Here is an 18,790-nt window from a genome sequence, read left to right on the forward strand (position 1 = left end):
CTGTTTATAAAGCCAAGAGCCCAGGTTATCTGAGCAGATTAAAAATTACAAGGGCTCGCTAAAACTCATGGTCCCTCACTCAGAAGGAAATAGAAAAACACAAATAATATAAGTTCTCAGCAGATGCATAGAATAAAATAACACTTGACCACTTCAAAGCAACAGTTGAAAAGGGTGACTCAGGGTCAAGGTAAGGAACAGGTAAAAATATATATGTGTGTTTCGCTGCCTCCTTGAAAAATGGTACTACATAAAAAGATTCTGAATATTTACAGTTTACCATTCTATAAACACCACAATTTTGCACCATTTCAAAAAAATGTCTCCAACTCTACCTAGCCCCACACACAGAATCCACTACAGTAGTAAGATTGCAGGATTGATCTGTTATTTCAGACCTTCATTCAGTTATTGGGTATTTTCTGTATACTTGCAATGTTCAAGGCTTTGGAATGAAAGACATTCTGGGTCTGCTTGGACTCCAGACAAGTAAACAAGCAATTATAGTCGAGGGAGATGAAGGTTATGGCAACATTGTGCGTAGGATTCTCTGGAGCAGCGTGGAGGGACACCCAACCCCCATCCTGGGATCATAAAAAGCTTTTTGGAAAGGCAGCCTCTAAACTTGAGACTTAAACACTCAGCAGGCTTTGAGCAGGCCAGTTTTTCCTAATGTTTTAAGCAACTCCAGTCTAAGATAAATTTTTTAAAATAAGAGTAATGCAGAAAACATTTTTTTCATAAAGCTAATTTTATCCAAAGGACTGTCATTTATTCTGAAACTAAGCCCTTCCTACTTTTGGAGAATTTAAATAATCTTCCTTTTATGATACAGAAATAACAGTTTGGATGTCTCAAATAGCCTTTCTGGACCAATCAGTTGACAATAAAGAGTTGGAAATTTGATTGGTCCCTGAAAGGGTTTGTTGTTTTGTTGGTGTTGTTGATATGGTTGTTATTTGTATGGGCGTGTATGTGCATAGATGTGTGTGCATAAAATCCGTGTGTCCAGAAACAACTGACAGCTGAGCTAGGACGGACAGCAAAGGGTGTTGCAAGCCCAGGCTCCTCCTCCAACCAGCAGCATCAGCATTACCTGGGAGCTTGAGAGAAATGCAGAATCTCAGGCCATGCCCCAGACTTACTGAGTCAGGCTTAGCATTTTAACACGATCCCTGGGTGATTTATATGTACATTAAAGTATATTTTGTTCCCTCCATTCCTAGAATAGAGGGAACAGTGGGTGTAAAGACTGGTGGGAAAGATCACGGTGGTTTGAAGATCTTTTCCAAAGTGAAAGCGTCAATGCCACAATTCAGGGAGGCTGAGAATGATGCTGGGAAGGCAGGCAGGAGGGTGGAGGAAGATGATTTGTGTTTTCCTTCTGCTCCCACTGTAGCTGCATAGATCACTATTCCTTATTTCCTCCTTTCATTTTTAACTAAGGCATGTTCCGTGTTGCTTACAATGTCCAATCACTTATTGAAAAACCTCAAAGCACATGTTAAATATCCTGGGACAAATATCTTGGGGCTATTGTGTGGCAATTACAGGGATGCTGATTAAACATTTCATAACTATAATAACACAATATTCTGACTCTCCAGAGTGGCTGGTGGAGAGTCTGTTTTAATAAGGACCAGACACCAAAGGATAAAAATTTACCCTAAGCCAGGGGGCAGCTACATCATGCTGATGGAAGGAGTCCTGCCCCACACAACTGCTTGGTTGTCTAAATTAGTCTTCATCCTACACCTGCATAAGAACTGTGCTACAGCCTGGGCAACATGGCGAGACCCTGTCTCTACGAAAGTAAAAAATTAGCCAGGCATGGTGACACACGCCTGTGGTCCCAGCTACTTGGAAGGCTGAGGCAGGAGGATGGCTTGAGCCCAGGAGTTTGAGGCTTGCAGTGAGGTATGGTACTCAAGCCTGGGTGACAGAGCGAGACTCTGTTTCAAACAAATGAACAAACAAACAAACAAAAACAAACAAACTGCATTGAATGTACTAAAGGCATGATCTTTCCCTATTTATGAGTTAAGATTTAAATTAAAATATGCTTTTTCTTGGCCGGGCATAGTGACTTGTGGTTGTAATCCCAGCACTTTGGGAGGCTGAGGCAGGTGGTTCACTAGAACCACCCAGTAGTTCGAGACCAGCCTGGCCAACATGGTGAAACCCCATCTCTACTGAAAATACAAAAATTAGCCAGGCATGGTGGCAGCTCCTATAGTCCCAGCTACTCAGGAGGCTGAGGTGAGAGGATCACTTGAATCTGGGAGGGAGAGGTTGCAGTGAGCCGAGATCATGTCACCGCACTCCATCCTGGGTGACAGAGTGGGACTCTCTCAAGAAAAAAAGAAAATACATTTTCTTTTTTATCTGCTAAAAGGGAAAGAACATCCCACATGGCCAAAAAAACAAAACACAATCCAATATAGTTTTCCCTCCCTCTCCTGCTTCCCACAGTATTTCTATTGTTATTTTCTTTAAAAAAAATGGTTTGTCTTCTCAAATACACTTTGAGTTTATTAAGTTGTGGGAACTGCATTTTGACTTTTTGTGTTCCCAAGTACCCAAGATAGTAGTTGCTCAATTAATTTTTTGGATAAACGAGGAAGCTGATGACACAGAAGAATACAAATAGTTGAATGAATTCTCTATGATCTGTAGCCACATGGCTGACAGTTGCTAGAGCTTATTATCATACTTGGGGAGATTTTATTTAAATTCTGGTTTTTTGTTCCTGGCAGATCGGAATATTTGACATCTATGTGCCCTATGATGTGACATCCTGTTTGTTAGTAAAGTTCTGTTTTCTGCAAAGAGAAACTAAACTTGTAAAAATGACATAATCATTTGCCCAGCTCACTACATAAGCTAATTTGAGAGGCACAGTCCTGTCATATATTTGGAATCAGAACTGAATATTAGTGCAGCATGGTCCACTTTAAGCGTAAGCTATGTTTATGACTAGAATTTAGATGGTACGAGTTATACGGGTCCTGGTGGGGCAGCCCCAGGCATTGGTTCAGATGAGTGACTGAAGAGCTCTCATTCAGACCTTCCCAGGTACAAAAGCTTATCTGGTAACAAAAGTTGGGTTGCAGAATGGAACAGGTGACTGTAAGCACAGCAGAGGGTCTGGCATCCAGATTTGCTCCTTACCTGTTTTCTAGATATTTCTATGTCCAGTCCTGGACAAAAGCATCTGAGATTTAAAACAGAAAGGCTTGTTTTCCCTAAAATGTCTGTGGGATCCCTGGTTGAAGTCAGCACTGACATGCTATCCATATAACCGGGTGGTTGTACCAGAGAAAAGAGAATGGCCGGCCCTGTCCCGCTATCCAGAGGGGCCGGCACCACACACCAGCCATGACAGAGAGAGGTCACTCACTCTACCAGGTGTTTGCTGGAGCCTCTGATGGAAGAAAAATCCTTCTCCCTGCCCAGATTGTGCTGACATCAGAGGAGGAAATATAGGAATCATGGGAACACAGAATTCATTTTGTAAACAGTTCACTTATGGTCAACTTTGTTGTTGTTTTTGGAGACGGGGTTTTGCTCTTGTCGCCCAGGCTGGAGTGCAATGACACGATCTCCCTCACTGCAACCTCCGCCTCCCGGGTTCAAGCAATTCTCCTGCCTCAGCCTCCCGAGTAGCTGGGATTACAGGCATGCACCACCACATCCGGCTAATTTTGTATTTTTAGTAGACATGGGGTTTCTCCATGTTGGTCAGGCTGGTCTCGAACTCCCAACCTCAGGTGATCCACCCGCCTTGGCCTCCCAAAGTGCTGGGATTACAAGCGTGAGCCACCGCGCCCGGCCGGTCAACTTTCTTTTTTAAACGTTTCTATTCCATGGGTACAGTTCTGAGACAATTGTATCGCTTAGCAGTGTAGATGTAGCCCAGGTGGGTCATCTTATGGAAAATAAAATGTATGATCTATTTGGAAGTATCTGACAATATCTGCCACCAAAAAAAAAAAAAAAAATCTAAAACACACATTGATATTGGAGCAAATGCAGACATTAGGTTGGAAAACCAATCACTGAAATATAATATCAAGAAGACAGGGCAACAGGGTGTTACTAGATTCTAGAAATCTAACTGAGGAAGACAGTTGACTCAGATAATTTGTATCAAAGCACCTTGTGAATTGGAAAGGGCCTCAAATATGCAATGCATTTAAACATGTCTGGGCCCACTTAATAATGCAATCTTCTGGATCTTTATAGTTTTAAAAATCATCCTGTCACTTCACACGTGTTGGCAAGGTAGGGTAGCTTAATCAGCAGAGCCCCAAGGCAACATCCCTGGAGCAGGTGAGCTCGGCCTTCAGCTGGAGGGGGACTCCAGGCCAGGAGGCAGTCTTGGCAAGTTGCATTCCCACCCTGAATGATGAGGGAGTGGCTTGTGGCAGAGCAACTCTGGCTCTGCGGGTGGACTCTGTGACCAGTGTGCAAGCTGCCATTGAACTCAGCTTCTCCTGAATTCTATGTGATTTCAAGAAGATACTCTCCCTTCTATCCCACTCTCCCTGATTCCACCCCTTGGACACATGTTCCCTAATAGTCAGATACTAGCAACCTGAAGTAAAAATAATGACGGCCGCCCTGCTTCCACCATTGTGGTTCCCACTGCCCAAGTTCCTCCTCCAGACCTAAAAGCACCAGCCAAGATTTTGAGGTCACCAAATCACAGTAATAGCTGACCAGGAAATGTATTGTAAAGCACCATCACAGGACCTCTCACCCAGCAGGATAACCTCTCCTGACTTGTTTCCTGCCAAACCCATAGCACCATTTTTGGAACTCAGCTGCTGACTGATAATTAGGTCTAATAGAAGAGCAAGGGTTTCCTGATGGGATACAGACAACACCATATTTACTGGCAGCTGTGCCTTTGCTAATTGTTGGAAACCTGGCTTTTAACCCATGCTTGCCACCCACCATGCTGGGCTCAGGCAATCTAATGAACACAGTTCTTCACACATTAGTATTTAAATTTTTTTTTTTTTTACAGATTTAGAGGCGCAAGTGCAATTGTATTACATGGATATATTGAGTAGTGGTGAGGTCTGGGCTGTTAGTGTACCCATCACCTGAATACTGAACATTGTACCCAATAGGTAACACATTTTTTAAGAGACAGGATCTTGTTCTATAGCCCTGTCTGGAGTTCTGTGTGCAATCATAGCTCACTGTAACCTCAAACCCCTGGGCTCAAGCAATCCTCCCACAGCACTGGGACTACAGGTGTGAACCACCACTACCAGCCATTCTTCACATATTGAAGACAACTATGAGGTGAGTATCCTACCCACTTGTGGCTGACTGTTAATACACAGAAATAATATTAGAGCATTTGTCACTGGGGAGAATAGATTTGCAGGTATGGGGGTGAATTCTGATCAGTTGAAGGCAGGCATATAATAGATGTCTGAAAGCAAGACAAGTCTTTGGCCACTGGGGACTGGTTTTGCAAAAGCAGGGAGCATATGGCGGGAATGGTCGCCTGCTAACAATATTCACCTCAAGAACTGCTGAGTGGCACCCCAGGTGCTACCTGTGTTAACTGGCTGTCTAACCAGACACCTGACAACATGTGTGGAGGACACTGTTTGAAGGGAAAGAGAACAGGGAAAAATATTTTACTCCAGATACATAGTCTGTTCCTTTAACACCACTCATTATACTCATCTTTTCCCCTCTAATTAGAAATGCCACTTTTATTACATACTAACTCCCTTTCAGCTTTTCAGGCTGTTTCTGAGCATTCTAAAACAGAGAAATACGGAACCATAAACTGAAAGCTCTGAGAATGGATCTAACTTCCTTTCTTTCTTTCTTTTTTTTTTTTTTTTTTTTTTTGAGACGGAGTCTCACTCTGTTGCCCAGACTGGAGTGCAGTGGCACAATTTTGGCTCACTGCAACCTCTGCCTCCCAGTTCCAAGTTATTCTCCTGCCTTAGCCTCCCAAGTAGCTGGGATTATGGGCATGCGCCACCACGCCCAGCTAATTTCTGTATTTTTAGTAGAGACGGGGTTTCACCATGTTAGCCGGGGTGATCTCGAACTCCTGACCTCAGGTGATCTGCCCACCTCAGCCTCCCAAAGTGCTGGGATTACAGGTGTGAGCCACCATGCCCAGACTGAGAATGGATCTAAGTTTCTCAGAAGAGCGAACTCTTGTCTCGTTTTTTCTTAGAGTTATCGGCAACTACATGCATAGCACTGTACCTTTTATGTCTTGTATTTACAAGTCATTGGTTAGGTCATCTGAATTCTATAATTGTCTCAAACATGTTTCTTTTTGTATTGACCACTTCCTCAATTTCAGAGAAGAAGGAAGACTATATCTCACTCAATATTAGTTTAGCAATATATGTGAAAAAAACCCAGCAGGCTTGCCTTATACTGCCTTCCCTTGTGGAGAATCAATAGCATAGACATTCTGAAAACATGCATGGTAAGAATGGAGGTTGTAAGATGTACAAGTAAGTTGATTGGTCAGTTATTCTAAGTCAAGAATCCTGTGTTGATTTATTACTCGGTAAAAGTGTCATCATTTGACACCATCATAACAGTGACTAAACACATCTTTGCCACACCTAATATGTACAGCAAACCAGAAAGAACCGTGGGAAGTGGGTTAGGGTATTTATTCTAATGCTATAACTGATACTGCCTAGATGGAATGTATACATACCATGTAGGACTTACTGTCTGTTTTTACCAAGAGTATTTTTTCTATTCTTGGTTCAGGGCTTTCCTTCTCTGTGCCTATTCCTTATTTATGGAAAACTGTCTCCTCAATTGTGATGTTTTAAAATCCCACCAGAACCTATCTTATCACCCTTAAATGTCCCTAGGATTCTACTTCATCTTCAAAGATTTTTCTTACACAAATGGGAAGAACAAGTATTGCTGCATTTTTTCCTTTAAAGAATTCCATTTAGCGGCTGGGCACGGTGGCTCACACCTGTAATCCCAGCACTTTGGGAGGCTGAGGTGGGTGGATCGCCAGAGGTCAGGAGTTCAAGACCAGCCTAACCAACATGGTGAAATCCCGTCTCTACAAAAAATAAAAAAATTAGCCGGGCGTGGTGGAGGGCGCATGTAATCCCAGCTACTCAGGAGGCTGAAGCAGGAGAATCAGCCTAGGAAATTAAGTGACTTGCTGTACGTGATATGCAGGGCAGGGCTGGAACTGGGGTTCCTAACTCCAAATTCCTAAGCAGGTCATAACGAAGTGGTAACTACAAAACTTACCAACTGGTTATCTTAAAAGAATTTTCTCCTTAGAAGTATTTTGCCAGAGTTTAATTTTAGATTGCAAGTGTTATTCACACTGTCACGTTTCAACAGGTTTGCAAGTTCTTCTGTGTGGAAAACATACTTTTACCACAGGGAAGAGTCAGATGTTCTTTGCAGAGTCTTTGCTGTGCTTTAATTACCTAAAATTACTCCTTGGAAGTCTGTATATAGCTACATTACCACATTGAAGATGCATATTTAACATGCACAATCGGCTTTGAGGAAAAATAATAGGGGTTTGAATTACCATACCATCCAACAATTCCACTTCTGGTACATATCAAAGAGTGAAGGCAGGATCTCAAAGAGATATTGGTACACCCATGTTCATAGCAGCATTATTCATAAAAGCCAAAGGGGAAGCAATGCAAGTGTCCATTGATAGATGAATAAAGAAAATGTGATCTATTATATATATCACTGTGTGTGTGTATATATATTTACATACACGTACACACACACACACACACACACATATATATATATGCAATGGAATATTATTCAACCTTAAAAAGAAAAGAAATTCTGACACATGCTACAACATGGATGAATCTTGAAGGCATGACGCTAAGTGAAAAAAGCCTCTCATAAAAGGACAAATCCTATATATATAATGTATATAGAATAGTCAAATTCGCATAGACAGAAAATAGAATGGTGGTTGCCAGAAGCTGGGGGATAGAAGGAAATGAGGAGTTAGTGTTTAATGGGTACAAAATTTCAGCTGGGGAAGTTTAAAATGTCCTGGAAATGGATAGTGGTGGTGGTTACCCAAGAATGTGAATGTACTTAATGCCACTAAACTGTACATTTAAAAATGGGTAAGATGATAAATTTTATGTTATGTATATTTAAACACACACACTCACACATACACACACACACTCTCTTTCCTTCACACACACACACACACACACACAAATAGGAGGCAGAATACTTAACCCAGATCTGGAGGAAGGAGGATGGGGAAGGCTTCACAAAGGAGGTGGCTTTGTCTTGAAAAAAGAGGAGGAGTTTGGCAGGCAGGACAAGAGAAAGATATTCCAGGCTGAGGGAATAGCATAGGAAGTAAGGAGGCAATTCCAAGGTCATATTAGGAGAACAGCAGGTAATCCAGGTGATGACAGTCCTGGACTCTTGCAGGCAATGAAGCTGCAATGGCAGAGGGAGCCGATCTTGAAAGCTCCTGTGTGCCATGCAGAAGCTTTGGACTTTATTCCATAGGTACTGGGCAGCTACTGGAGTCCATTAAGCTGGATATATGCCCAAGCTTGCATTTCAGAAAGAGAATGTGGGCAGTTGCCTGAAGAGAGGATTGGATGGAGGTGAAAGGGACTAGAGGCAGAGACAATGGTGAGGAGACTCTTGCAATATAGCCCAAGAGAAAGATGATGAGGGCCTCAGCTGAGGGTATTGGAAATGGAGAAAGGTGTTAAGAGTGTGTAGGAACCTACAAGAGGTGGTGAGTGGAAGCTAAGGATGTGAGACAGCCTTAGCATAGATCAGAAATATAACAGAGGCTGAAGGGTTAGGGAGGGCTAGCAGTGAGGAGTGAGAAGGAGAGAAAGAATAAGTCCATGTTGGAGATGTTCAGTTTCATGTGCCTTGTGTAAAAACATCCCACGTGAGTCCATCTGCACACATATATTGAGTGAGTCCTTATAACTACGCCATGACCCAGACAAATAATTTCAATTTTACTGGCACCCGAGAATCAGATTGGAATCTCTCCAATGAATGTCTTTGGCTCACCCCACTCCAGAAAAGTATCTGTATTCTCCCTCCTCAAATACTCTTCCCTGCGGTTTCTCTACAGTCCTGGCCACTCTCTGAGCAAGCAGTCTGCAGGGGCCAGCTCCTGGAGGCAATAGCACTGCCAGAAATTCATCCACCAGTCACCTTTCTCGGTGGTACTTAAAGCTCTCAGTCTGCACCCAGCCTGCCCTCCTAAGCTGCCCATGCTCTCGGCTGGCACTGAAAAGTCTCAGAAACACTTTAACCTACCTGAACAGTGATTGCCTCTTTTAGATGAGCAAGGAACTCTTTGTTGCAGGCTAATTAGCAACCGTCTTCCCAGGTAGCTGCAACAAAACTGGTCTCTTCCATGCTGTTAAGCAAGCTGGGTCTCTTGTTTGCAGTTAGATCCTGGCTTCTGTTCAGCTGACTTAGGGTAGGATTATTCCCCTGGCATTGAGGAACACACACGGTTGAGTCAAACAGCCCAAACCCCATTAGATGGCAAGGGAAAATACTGCTGTACTCTGATGTCACCCAAGGAAGACACGGGAACAGATGGTGAAGGCAAAAGCTTCATGCACCACAGAAACCTCAGAATACAACTTTCCCATGTAAGAATGAATATACACTGAAAGAGGCCAAAACCCCAAACACTCTGGTATGAGGACTGCTCTTCTCAAAGCCAAAAGGTCATTGGGATGGCTTCTTAGAAGCCCTTGCGTTGCTTTTTCGTTTGGTAACGGGGCTAGGAAATCTCTGTGTCACCAGGAAGGCGAGTGGCCCTCTCTCCCTCTGGCTCTTTGGCAGATGGCCACGCTTGTATCACATGGGGAATTTGGCAAATCAAGTCCGATTCTTTTGCAGTGTAGCTGCAGCAAGGATTTCCAGTTAGTGATTTTGTGGTGGCTCCTATGAGTCATAATTCCCTGATTCTTCTGCAGAGAGGGTGGACCTAAGTTTGTCCTTGTGAGGACCATCATTACTCTTGGTTTGAGAAGTCTGCAGTCCTTGGAGGACATAGAACTAAACCCCAAAATCTGAGTTCTTTTTTCAGAGACAAGGTTTCGCTCTGTCATCCAGGCCAGAATGCAGTGGCACAATCATGGCTCACTGCAGCCTAGACCTCCTGGGCTCAAGAGATCCTCCTGCATCAGCCTCCCAAGTAGCTGGGACTACAGGCATGAGCCACCATGCCCAGCTAATTTTTTAATGCCCAGGCTGGTCTTGAACTCCTGGCCTCAGGCAATCCTCTTGCCTCAGTCTCCCAAAGCCATGGTTTACAGACATGAATCACTGCACCTGGCCCACAATATGAGTTTGAAGCATGGATACTGCCACTAGCTTTCTGGTGGCAAACTTTCACCAAACTCCTAGTGTCTTTTTTTTTTTTTTCCCTTCCTTTGTGCTAAAATATGCCTTTTTTTCCTCCTCCTGTTGTTACCTTTAAAATATTTTAATTAAAAACTACTGTCATCTTTTTGATATGCCTGTTGTGGATTTCTGAATTAATATTTTTATTTAGAAACTTTTGTACATATATATATAAACAATGTCTTTTTTTTTTTTTTCATTTGAGACAGGGTCTTGCTCTGAAGCCCAGGCCAGAGCGCAGTTGTGTAACCTTAGCTCACTGCAGCCTCAAACGCCTGGGCTCAAGTGATCCTCCTGCCTCAGCCTCCTGAGTAGCTGGGATTACAGGAAAACACCACCATGCCTAGCTAATTATTTTTATTTTTTAGTGGCAGGGTCTTGCTATTTCTCCCAGGCTGGTCTCGAACTCCCAGGCTCAAGCAATCCTCCCACCTTGGCCTCCCAACTAGCACTTTGCCAAGTTGCTCTTTTTAAATTAGCAATTATGCCAGGTCCTGGGCTAGTATTTCATCAGTGTTATTGTATGTAATCCTCACAACAATTCTTCCAGATAGGTACTTTTATTCCCATTTTACTGATAAGGAATCTAAGACTTGTTTAATGTTTCACTGCTTTTAAAGGGTGGCACCAGTGCTTGAACCCAGGCCCGTTTAACATCCAATTCCTTCCTTCTAAACTACTAACTAGACTGTTCTTTGCATGTGTGTTACATATATGTATATATAGACTACATAGTAGGCAGGCAATAAATATTTGTTGAATGACTATTCTGTAGTGTATGTATTTGCTCAGAACTATCAAGTTTATTACTGTCCTTAGAAATTGATGCTAATCATGTGATCTTCTGGATCAGAGTATAGCTAAAAAGATTCATATCATAACATCAGGTGGAGCCCACAACAATGAGTATTAAAGTGAGTGCTTAGATAATATGGTAATATCTATTACAAGCACCCACTTATAATAGGTATTACTTATAATAGGTTGTGGCTGAACCCTAAAGCACCTGGAATAGTCTTTATAATTAGTTCCTCAACAAATATTTATAAATGTATTCTAGTATCTTATGTACCATGTAGGTATTAGGTTCTTGATAAATATTTCTTCAATACATCATTATTGCAGTCCCTTTTTATCACTGTTCAGGCCATGTCGATGAATTCCCCCAGCTGCACTCAGTGTAAAGAGTTTGGGTCATATTTACTGTTCTCATATCAGCTGAGTTTAACTCACACCCAGCAGAGATGTTAAGGGTCAAAGGTATTGAGAGAAAGTTCTTTATCTATCCAACACGAAAATTGGCTGAATGCTGTGGATAATAAAGTCACTGTGAACATATACCTTTAGGAGAAAAAGGCCTTCTTTCCTTTGAAATGTGGGTTAGCTCTGTTTCATGCTGTAACACATATTATTAAAAAGCCCCTGAAGCATTTTGAAGAGCTGTGAAGGCTTTACCTCTCTAAGTGTTACTTGCATTTCTCATGGCACTTCCTGCCTCATTTAATTCTACTAATGTTGTTAGATCACCTATCATAACTTGATGTACTGAATTAATATTTTCCTCTTGAAGACGTTTTGGAAAAAAATATATCTTGGCCTTATTATGAACTTAGAGGCCCTTGTTAATGAGCAGGATGCAAATGATTCATTTGGAAGACAGAAATCCTTTCTGAGTGGCTACCGTTTACTTAAATATTCTTCTGATGTGCAGAGTGATACTAACTGGCTTGAGAAAGTTGATACCGATTCCAAAACTAGGGTAATTTAAGATCAAAAATACACTAGGGGCTCTGTAAATGGGGTGAATATAACAAATTCCCTGAGATGAGCCAATTATCTGGGCTCTGAATTTGGCCTAGATTACTGGTAATCAAGGCAAAAAGAAAAATAAGGTGGATAATATAGGTCTGACTGCCCCCACCATGTTTATTTGATAAAGAAACATTTATAGGCCAGGTGCAGTGGCTCACGCCTGTAATCCCAGCACTTTGGGAGGCCGAGGTGGGTGGATCACCTGAGGTTGGGAGTTCAAGAGCAGCCTGACCAACATGGAGAAACCCCCGTCTCTACTAAAAATACAAAATTAGCCGGGCACTGTGGCGCATGCCTATAATTCCAGCTACTCTGGAGGCTGAGGCAGGAGAATTGCTTGAACCTGGGAGGTGGAGGTTGCAGTGAGTGGAGATCGTGCCATTGCACTCAAGCCTGGGCAACAAGAGTGAAACTCCATCTCAAAAAAAAAAAAAAAAGAAATATTTATAAATTTACCCAAATTTTACTTGGCATTCTATTCAAGGAGGAAAAAAGCATTTGTCTCCTAAAGAGTTACTGTATTCCTTTAAAAATATCCACAGGCAAACATAGTAACTCATTAAATATTATAGCCTACTCACAGGTTGTCTGCCATTCTTATTAGAGAAGAGAGAATGGCATATTAAAAATATGTCAGAAGTTATGGGAAGTTGTGAAGTGTAAGAGACTTCAAGTTGTGATCCTTCACAAGGCTTCATTCTATGCTTGGCTGTTTGGGAGAGTTCAGAAATCAGCTCAATATGAAAGATATAAGAGCAACTGTCCAGCTGAGGTGGTACATACCACACTAATTTATGGAGAGGACTGAAAAAGTCAATTAAGCTCCTAAAATTCCTTCATCATGGCTAAGCAGCGTTGACAAGCTAAGATATAAAGTTGGGAGATGGACTAAGTACACAGGGTGGCAGAATAAGACTAGACAAGTCTTGAAGGGTTGAAGAGATGAGATCATTCTAACATGGCATTTAGTAGAGGTCAGTGCCATGTCAGGCCCTGCCGTTGAGTCGAAAACATCAGTGGTTTGAGTGAAGAATAGGTGGGAGGTATTTTGCAGCACTTGTGGGAAAAGGTGTTCAGGGTTTTAGTTGAAAGCAAGCTCCATATGAGGCCACATTGTGATGGTTGCAGTCCTTCATCCACCTTTTACCTACCTATCAAAAAATAAAGGAAACAGTGGGCTGGATGGTTTCTTCTTAGGGTAAATCCTCTCTTTGGTTGGGGCTGCCATTGTTGTCCAGGTAAATACCTTTGCAAGCCAACATGCTTCCCATTTAACCCTGGGTTTTACCAATCCCAGCTGTCTCACAGAGGCCTGACTTGCACCTTTCTGTTCCCTGCCCTGCCCAAGCAGTCATTTGATGCCCTGCTTTAGAATAAAGGAAGTGATAAACTCTCTCCAGGCCATGCTGCTTGGACTTTGCCAGGGGGTATTTCATTCCGCTTAGAATACCACTCTTATAAGTATTGTGCAGAAATTAACTCATTCAGAGAGTACCTAGGATAAGGAGTCTTAAAACTGAGTCATAGGAGGAACAGTTAAAAAACAGCAGGCTGGCCATGGTGGCTCATGCCAGTAATCTCAGCACTTTGGAAGGCTGAAGCAGGAGAATCACTTGAGGCCTTGAGTTTGAGACCAGCCTGGGCAACATAGCAAGACCTTGTCTCTACCAAAAAAAAAAAAAAAAAAAAAAAGAAAATTAAAGCCCAAAGCTTTCTCTAGAAGACAAAAGACAGGGAGACAAGAAAGCTGTCTTCCGAGGCCTGAGGGCTGTCACAAAGCAGACAGATTCATGTTATCTCTGTGGCCACGAGAGGTAAAGGCAGCACAGGGAGACCTCAGAGCATTTCAGCCCTAGAAGGAAGCCGCACAGAAGTGAGTCTGTAGGTGTTAGAAGGCAGCTGTGCTACACTAACTTTCAGATCCCTCCAACCTACCATCCTTGAGGTTCTTACGAATGTTGAAGTAATCTCGATTCTCGGAACTACCATCCCTCCTCCTCACCACCCCCCACACCCTAGAACCCTTTCTTGCTATAAAAAGGCCATTCCTTAGAAAGTTAAACATAGAATTACCATATGATCCAGTAATTCCACTTCTGGGTATGTACTCAAAAGAATCGAAAGTAGCATCTCAAATAGATACTTGTACAGTAATGTCTAAAGCAGCATTATTCACAGTAGTCAAAAGGTGGAAGCAACTCCAGTGTCCCTCAATGGATTAATATAACAAAATGTGAGGTATCCGTATCATAGAATATTATCCAACCTTAAAAAGAGAAGAGATTCTGAGACATGCTGCAACATGAATAAACACTGAGGACGTTATGATAAGTAAAACATGCCTGTCACAAAAGGATGAATATTGTATGATTATACTTATATGAGGTACCTGGAGTAGTCAAATTAATAGAGACAGGAAGTAGAATGGTGGTTGCCAGGGGCTGCTGGGAGAGGGGGATGGGGAGTTGTTTAGTGGGTACAAAGTTTCCGTTTGGGAAGATGAAAAAGTCTGGAGATGGATAGTGGTGAGGTTTGCACAAGAATGTGAATATACTTAATGACACTGAACTGTGCACTTCAAAATGGTTACATTGTGGCCAGGTGCGGTGGCTCACACCTGTAATCCCAGCACTTTGGGAAGCCAAGGCAGGTGGATCACCTGAGGTCAGGAGTTTGAGACCAGCCTGACCAACATGGTAAAACCCCGTCTCTATTAAAAATACAAAAATTAGCTGGGCATGGTGGTGTGTGCCTGTAATCCCAGCTACTCGCGAGGCTGAGACAGGAGAATTGCTTTTACCCGGGAGGCAGAGGTTGCAGTGAGCTGAGATTGCACCATTGCACTTCAGCCTGGGCAACAGAGCGAGACTCCATCTCACAAAACAACAACAAAAAAAGGCTGGGCGCGGTGGCTCACGCCTGTAATCCCAACACTTTGGGAGGCTGAGGCGGTTGGATCACCTGAGGTCAGGAGTTCAAGACCAGCCTGGCCAACATCGTGAAACCCTGTTTCTACTAAAAATACAACCATTAGCCAGGCATGGTGGCGGACACCTGTAATTCCAGTTACTCGGTAGGCTGAGATGGAAGAATCACTTGATCCTAGGAGGCAGAGGTTGCAGTGAGCCAAAACTGCTCCATTGCACTCCAGCCTGAGTGAAAGGGCAAAACTCTGGCTCAAAACAGAAAAGCAAACAAACAACAACAACAACAAACAGCAAAAAAAAAAAAAAGATGGGGTGGTTCCCCTCCAGTGGCTCACACCTGTAATCCCAGCACTTTGGAAGGTCGAGGCAGGCAGAATGCTTGAGCCCAGGAGTTTGACACCAGCCTGGGCAACTTGGTGAAACCCTGTCTTTACAAAAAAGTACAAAAATTAGCCTGGTGTGGTAGCCCATGCCTGCAGTTCCAGCTACTTGGGAGGGTGAGGTGGGAGGACCACCTGAGCCTGGGGAGGTCGAAGCTACAGTGAGCCGTGATGGCACACCGCTGCACTCCATCCTGGGCAACAGAGTGAGACCTTGTTTCAAAAAAATAAATAAAAGGCTGGACGTGGTGGCTCAGGCCTGTGATCCCAGCACTTTGGGAGGCCAAGGCGGGAGGATCACCTGAGGTCAGGAGTTCGAGACCAGCCTGGCCAGCATGATGAAACCCCGTCTCTACTAAAAATGCAAAAATTAGCCAGGCATGGTGGTGCATGCCTGTAATCCCAGCTATGTGGGAGGCTGAGGCAGGAGAATCACTTGAACGCAGGAGGCGGAGGTTACAGTGAGCCGAGATCGGGACACTGCACTCCAGCCTGGGCGACAGAGTGAGACTCCATCTCAATCAAGTGATAAATAAATAAATAAATAAATAAATAAATAAATAAATAAATAAAGAAGTGTGGGAGGGATTGCTCGGTACTCAGCATCAAGGATGAAAACTGACTGCAGCCATTGTCCCAGTTGAGTTCAGTGGAATTTTCAGTTCAGCCCCGGGATGAAAAGTTCTTCCAGGCTCCTGTACTGTGCATGCTCTTAAGGACAGAAAGCGTTTTCTTTGCATCTAGACCCACTTACCCCCTGCCCCTCTGCTCAGTGCTTGTAGCTCTCTCTACACTGTTATTTCATCTTTTCATCCCTGCTAAATCTTTGCCCTGAAAAATGCAGCTCCTTTGATCTGAACAAATGCTGTGCCCCACTCTGGCCCTGACTCCCACATTAGAGCATCTGGAGGAGATACCTAACCACTTTCCATGTTTTCTGTCTTCCTTCACACTAAACACACTTTCCTCTTGTATGTGCCTTGCTGTGCAAAGTGCAGTTCATTGTTAAAGACAGATATAGAAACAGTTACAATATTGTTAAAAACAAATACAGAAACAAATAGTTACAATACTGTTAAAGACAGATACAGAAACACATAGTTACAATACAATGTAGCAAATTTTGTAATGGGGAACAGATTTACAATGAAGGTTGTGATTTCTTATTAAGATGGACTCCAGAGACTCTCAAAGGAGCTATTTTTAGAAAAATTATGTTGTGAATTACATATGCAATTAATAATAATAGCTAACATTTCTTGAGCACTATTCTAGTTGCCTTGTGTGACTTAATCCATGTAAATCTCAGAGTAAGCCTAAGTGGTACATACTGTTATCATCCCTATTTTTGAGCTGAGGAAATTTAGGCTCAGAGAGATTAAGCACACAGCTAGAGAGTGCTTGAGCCAGAATTTGAAGCTGGATTGCTTGTCTTATCTCCAGAGCCTCCCTCATAAGCACTGTGTTCTCTCCAATAATGGCCAGAAAGCAATATAATGAAGTTTCTGTTCTTGCCAGAAAGTTTGCCATCATTTTTTCAAACTTTTCAAACATATAAAACAATATGGGTGTGCTAAGTGTAATGTCGAGTCCTGGATAGGATCCTGAAATGGAAAAAGAGCGTTTGTGAAAAAACTGGTGAAATCTGAATAAAATCTAACGTTTAGTTGTACCAGTATTAATTTCTGAGTTATGTTCATTTCTGTACCATGGTTATGTAAGATGTCAACACTGGGGGGAATGGGACGAAGGGGTATATGGGAACTCTTTGGACTACATTTGCAATTTTTCTATAAATTATCCCAAAATAAGACTTGTATTTAAAATGACAACATTATGGATATGAGACTTCATTGATATGTTTCTCCCATGGCCTCTTCCTAGAGATAGATCATCCTTAGCCAGAATGTGGTGTTTATCATTCAAAGGGCCTAACACAACTATTACTATACTAAATGTCAGTCATCAGCAATGCAGAGGATTTCTCAAGGCGTTTGGGTTTCAGTGAGGGATCAGGATTATGGATCTTCCGAGAGACCTTGCTCCTCTTTCAGACAGGGGCACTGCCATAAGTCCCTCTCCCAATCAACCCAGTTTCACTCTCACCAACTACCCAGCCCAGACTTAGGCCCACTGTTGACCCCACAAAGGAGGCCACAACCCTCCCTGCAGCTCCTGTCGCTCAGCCTTCCCTAAGCTGTGCACCACCCTCTCACCCACATGAAGGCAGCTGGCCCTGAAGTTCTCTGAGCTTGAGGACAAAAAAAGACCTCTGTGAGTTGTCAGGCTCTGTTACAGTCTGGGTCAGCAGACAAGAGTCCCAGGGCTCGGCCATCTTCTCTAGGAGAGAAAATATTCATGCCATATAGCGTGTTCTAAGAGTTCTCACCAGAAGCCCAGGAAGTTCTGTATTTACTCAGCATTCAAGGTGTGTACCCAGACCACAACGCTACCCTAGGGGGCCCAGCTCTAGGACAGGGGATGGCCCAGAGCTCTGAAATGTGAGGTATTTTCCAGTGTCTAACACTCATTAGAAGGGCAACAGCTCTGAGACCTTATTCAACTATTTATTGAAATATTTGTTTTTCCCCACTGTCTATTTATAAAGGTAACTGGGAGGACAGAGGTTCATAGAGGCTCTCAAAGAAGAAGCCTAGAAAACCCACCAGGGAGGGTGGGGAGGGAAGCCCTGGGACCTGATCAAGGCTGTGCAAGCCCGACCTGACCCATGACCTGAGGCTGACCCACAACCTGAGGACAAGGGAAGAGAAGATAGTAGGGCCTGGCCAAGGTCTCTGGGAACATAAATAGGCCTATCTGTTGTCCTTTGACCTGCACATACTGTTCTTTTGCAGGGAAAACAGACCCTGTATTTTTGGGATTCCTGAAAGGTGACCAGGTGAGAGCAAAGCCCAACTTCCTGGGGAAAAGCTCTCAGCGCAGTGAATGCTACATTCGGAGGTAGGAAGACTCTGGATGTGAACTACTTCGTGTTTGTTTTTTGTTTTTTTTTTTTTTTTCTCTAAAATTACCAAAAAAGAGGAATATCCACAGAAGCAGAAGTAGGAATGGGGAAGGAGGGGACAAGTTTAGACCAAGCTCTTCTGTGACCTCACTTCTGCTTTTGAAGTCCTACAGCTCTATAAGGTAAGGTTACTTGTGTTAGCGCTTAAGTCAATATTTGAGGTGATAAGTTCATGTTTTCTCTGCTAATTTACCTAATTTCTTCCGAAATTC

General features: G+C 43.0%; 1 protein-coding gene across 1 annotated transcript in view; it reads right to left on the bottom strand.

The window, feature by feature from the left end:
- LYST (lysosomal trafficking regulator) overlaps nt 1-9,852 on the bottom strand; it is a 222,488-nt gene extending 212,636 nt beyond the window's left edge. Inside the window, exon 1 of the mRNA XM_031001211.3 lies at nt 9,331-9,852. The gene's annotated coding sequence lies outside the window, so the exon portion shown is untranslated. The remainder of the gene's footprint in view (nt 1-9,330) is intronic.
- Nucleotides 9,853-18,790: the final 8,938 nt, after the last annotated feature.

The sequence above is a fragment of the Gorilla gorilla genome, chromosome 1, assembly GCF_029281585.2.
Source record: "Gorilla gorilla gorilla isolate KB3781 chromosome 1, NHGRI_mGorGor1-v2.1_pri, whole genome shotgun sequence".
In the NCBI taxonomy this organism is placed as follows: Eukaryota; Metazoa; Chordata; class Mammalia; order Primates; family Hominidae; genus Gorilla; species Gorilla gorilla.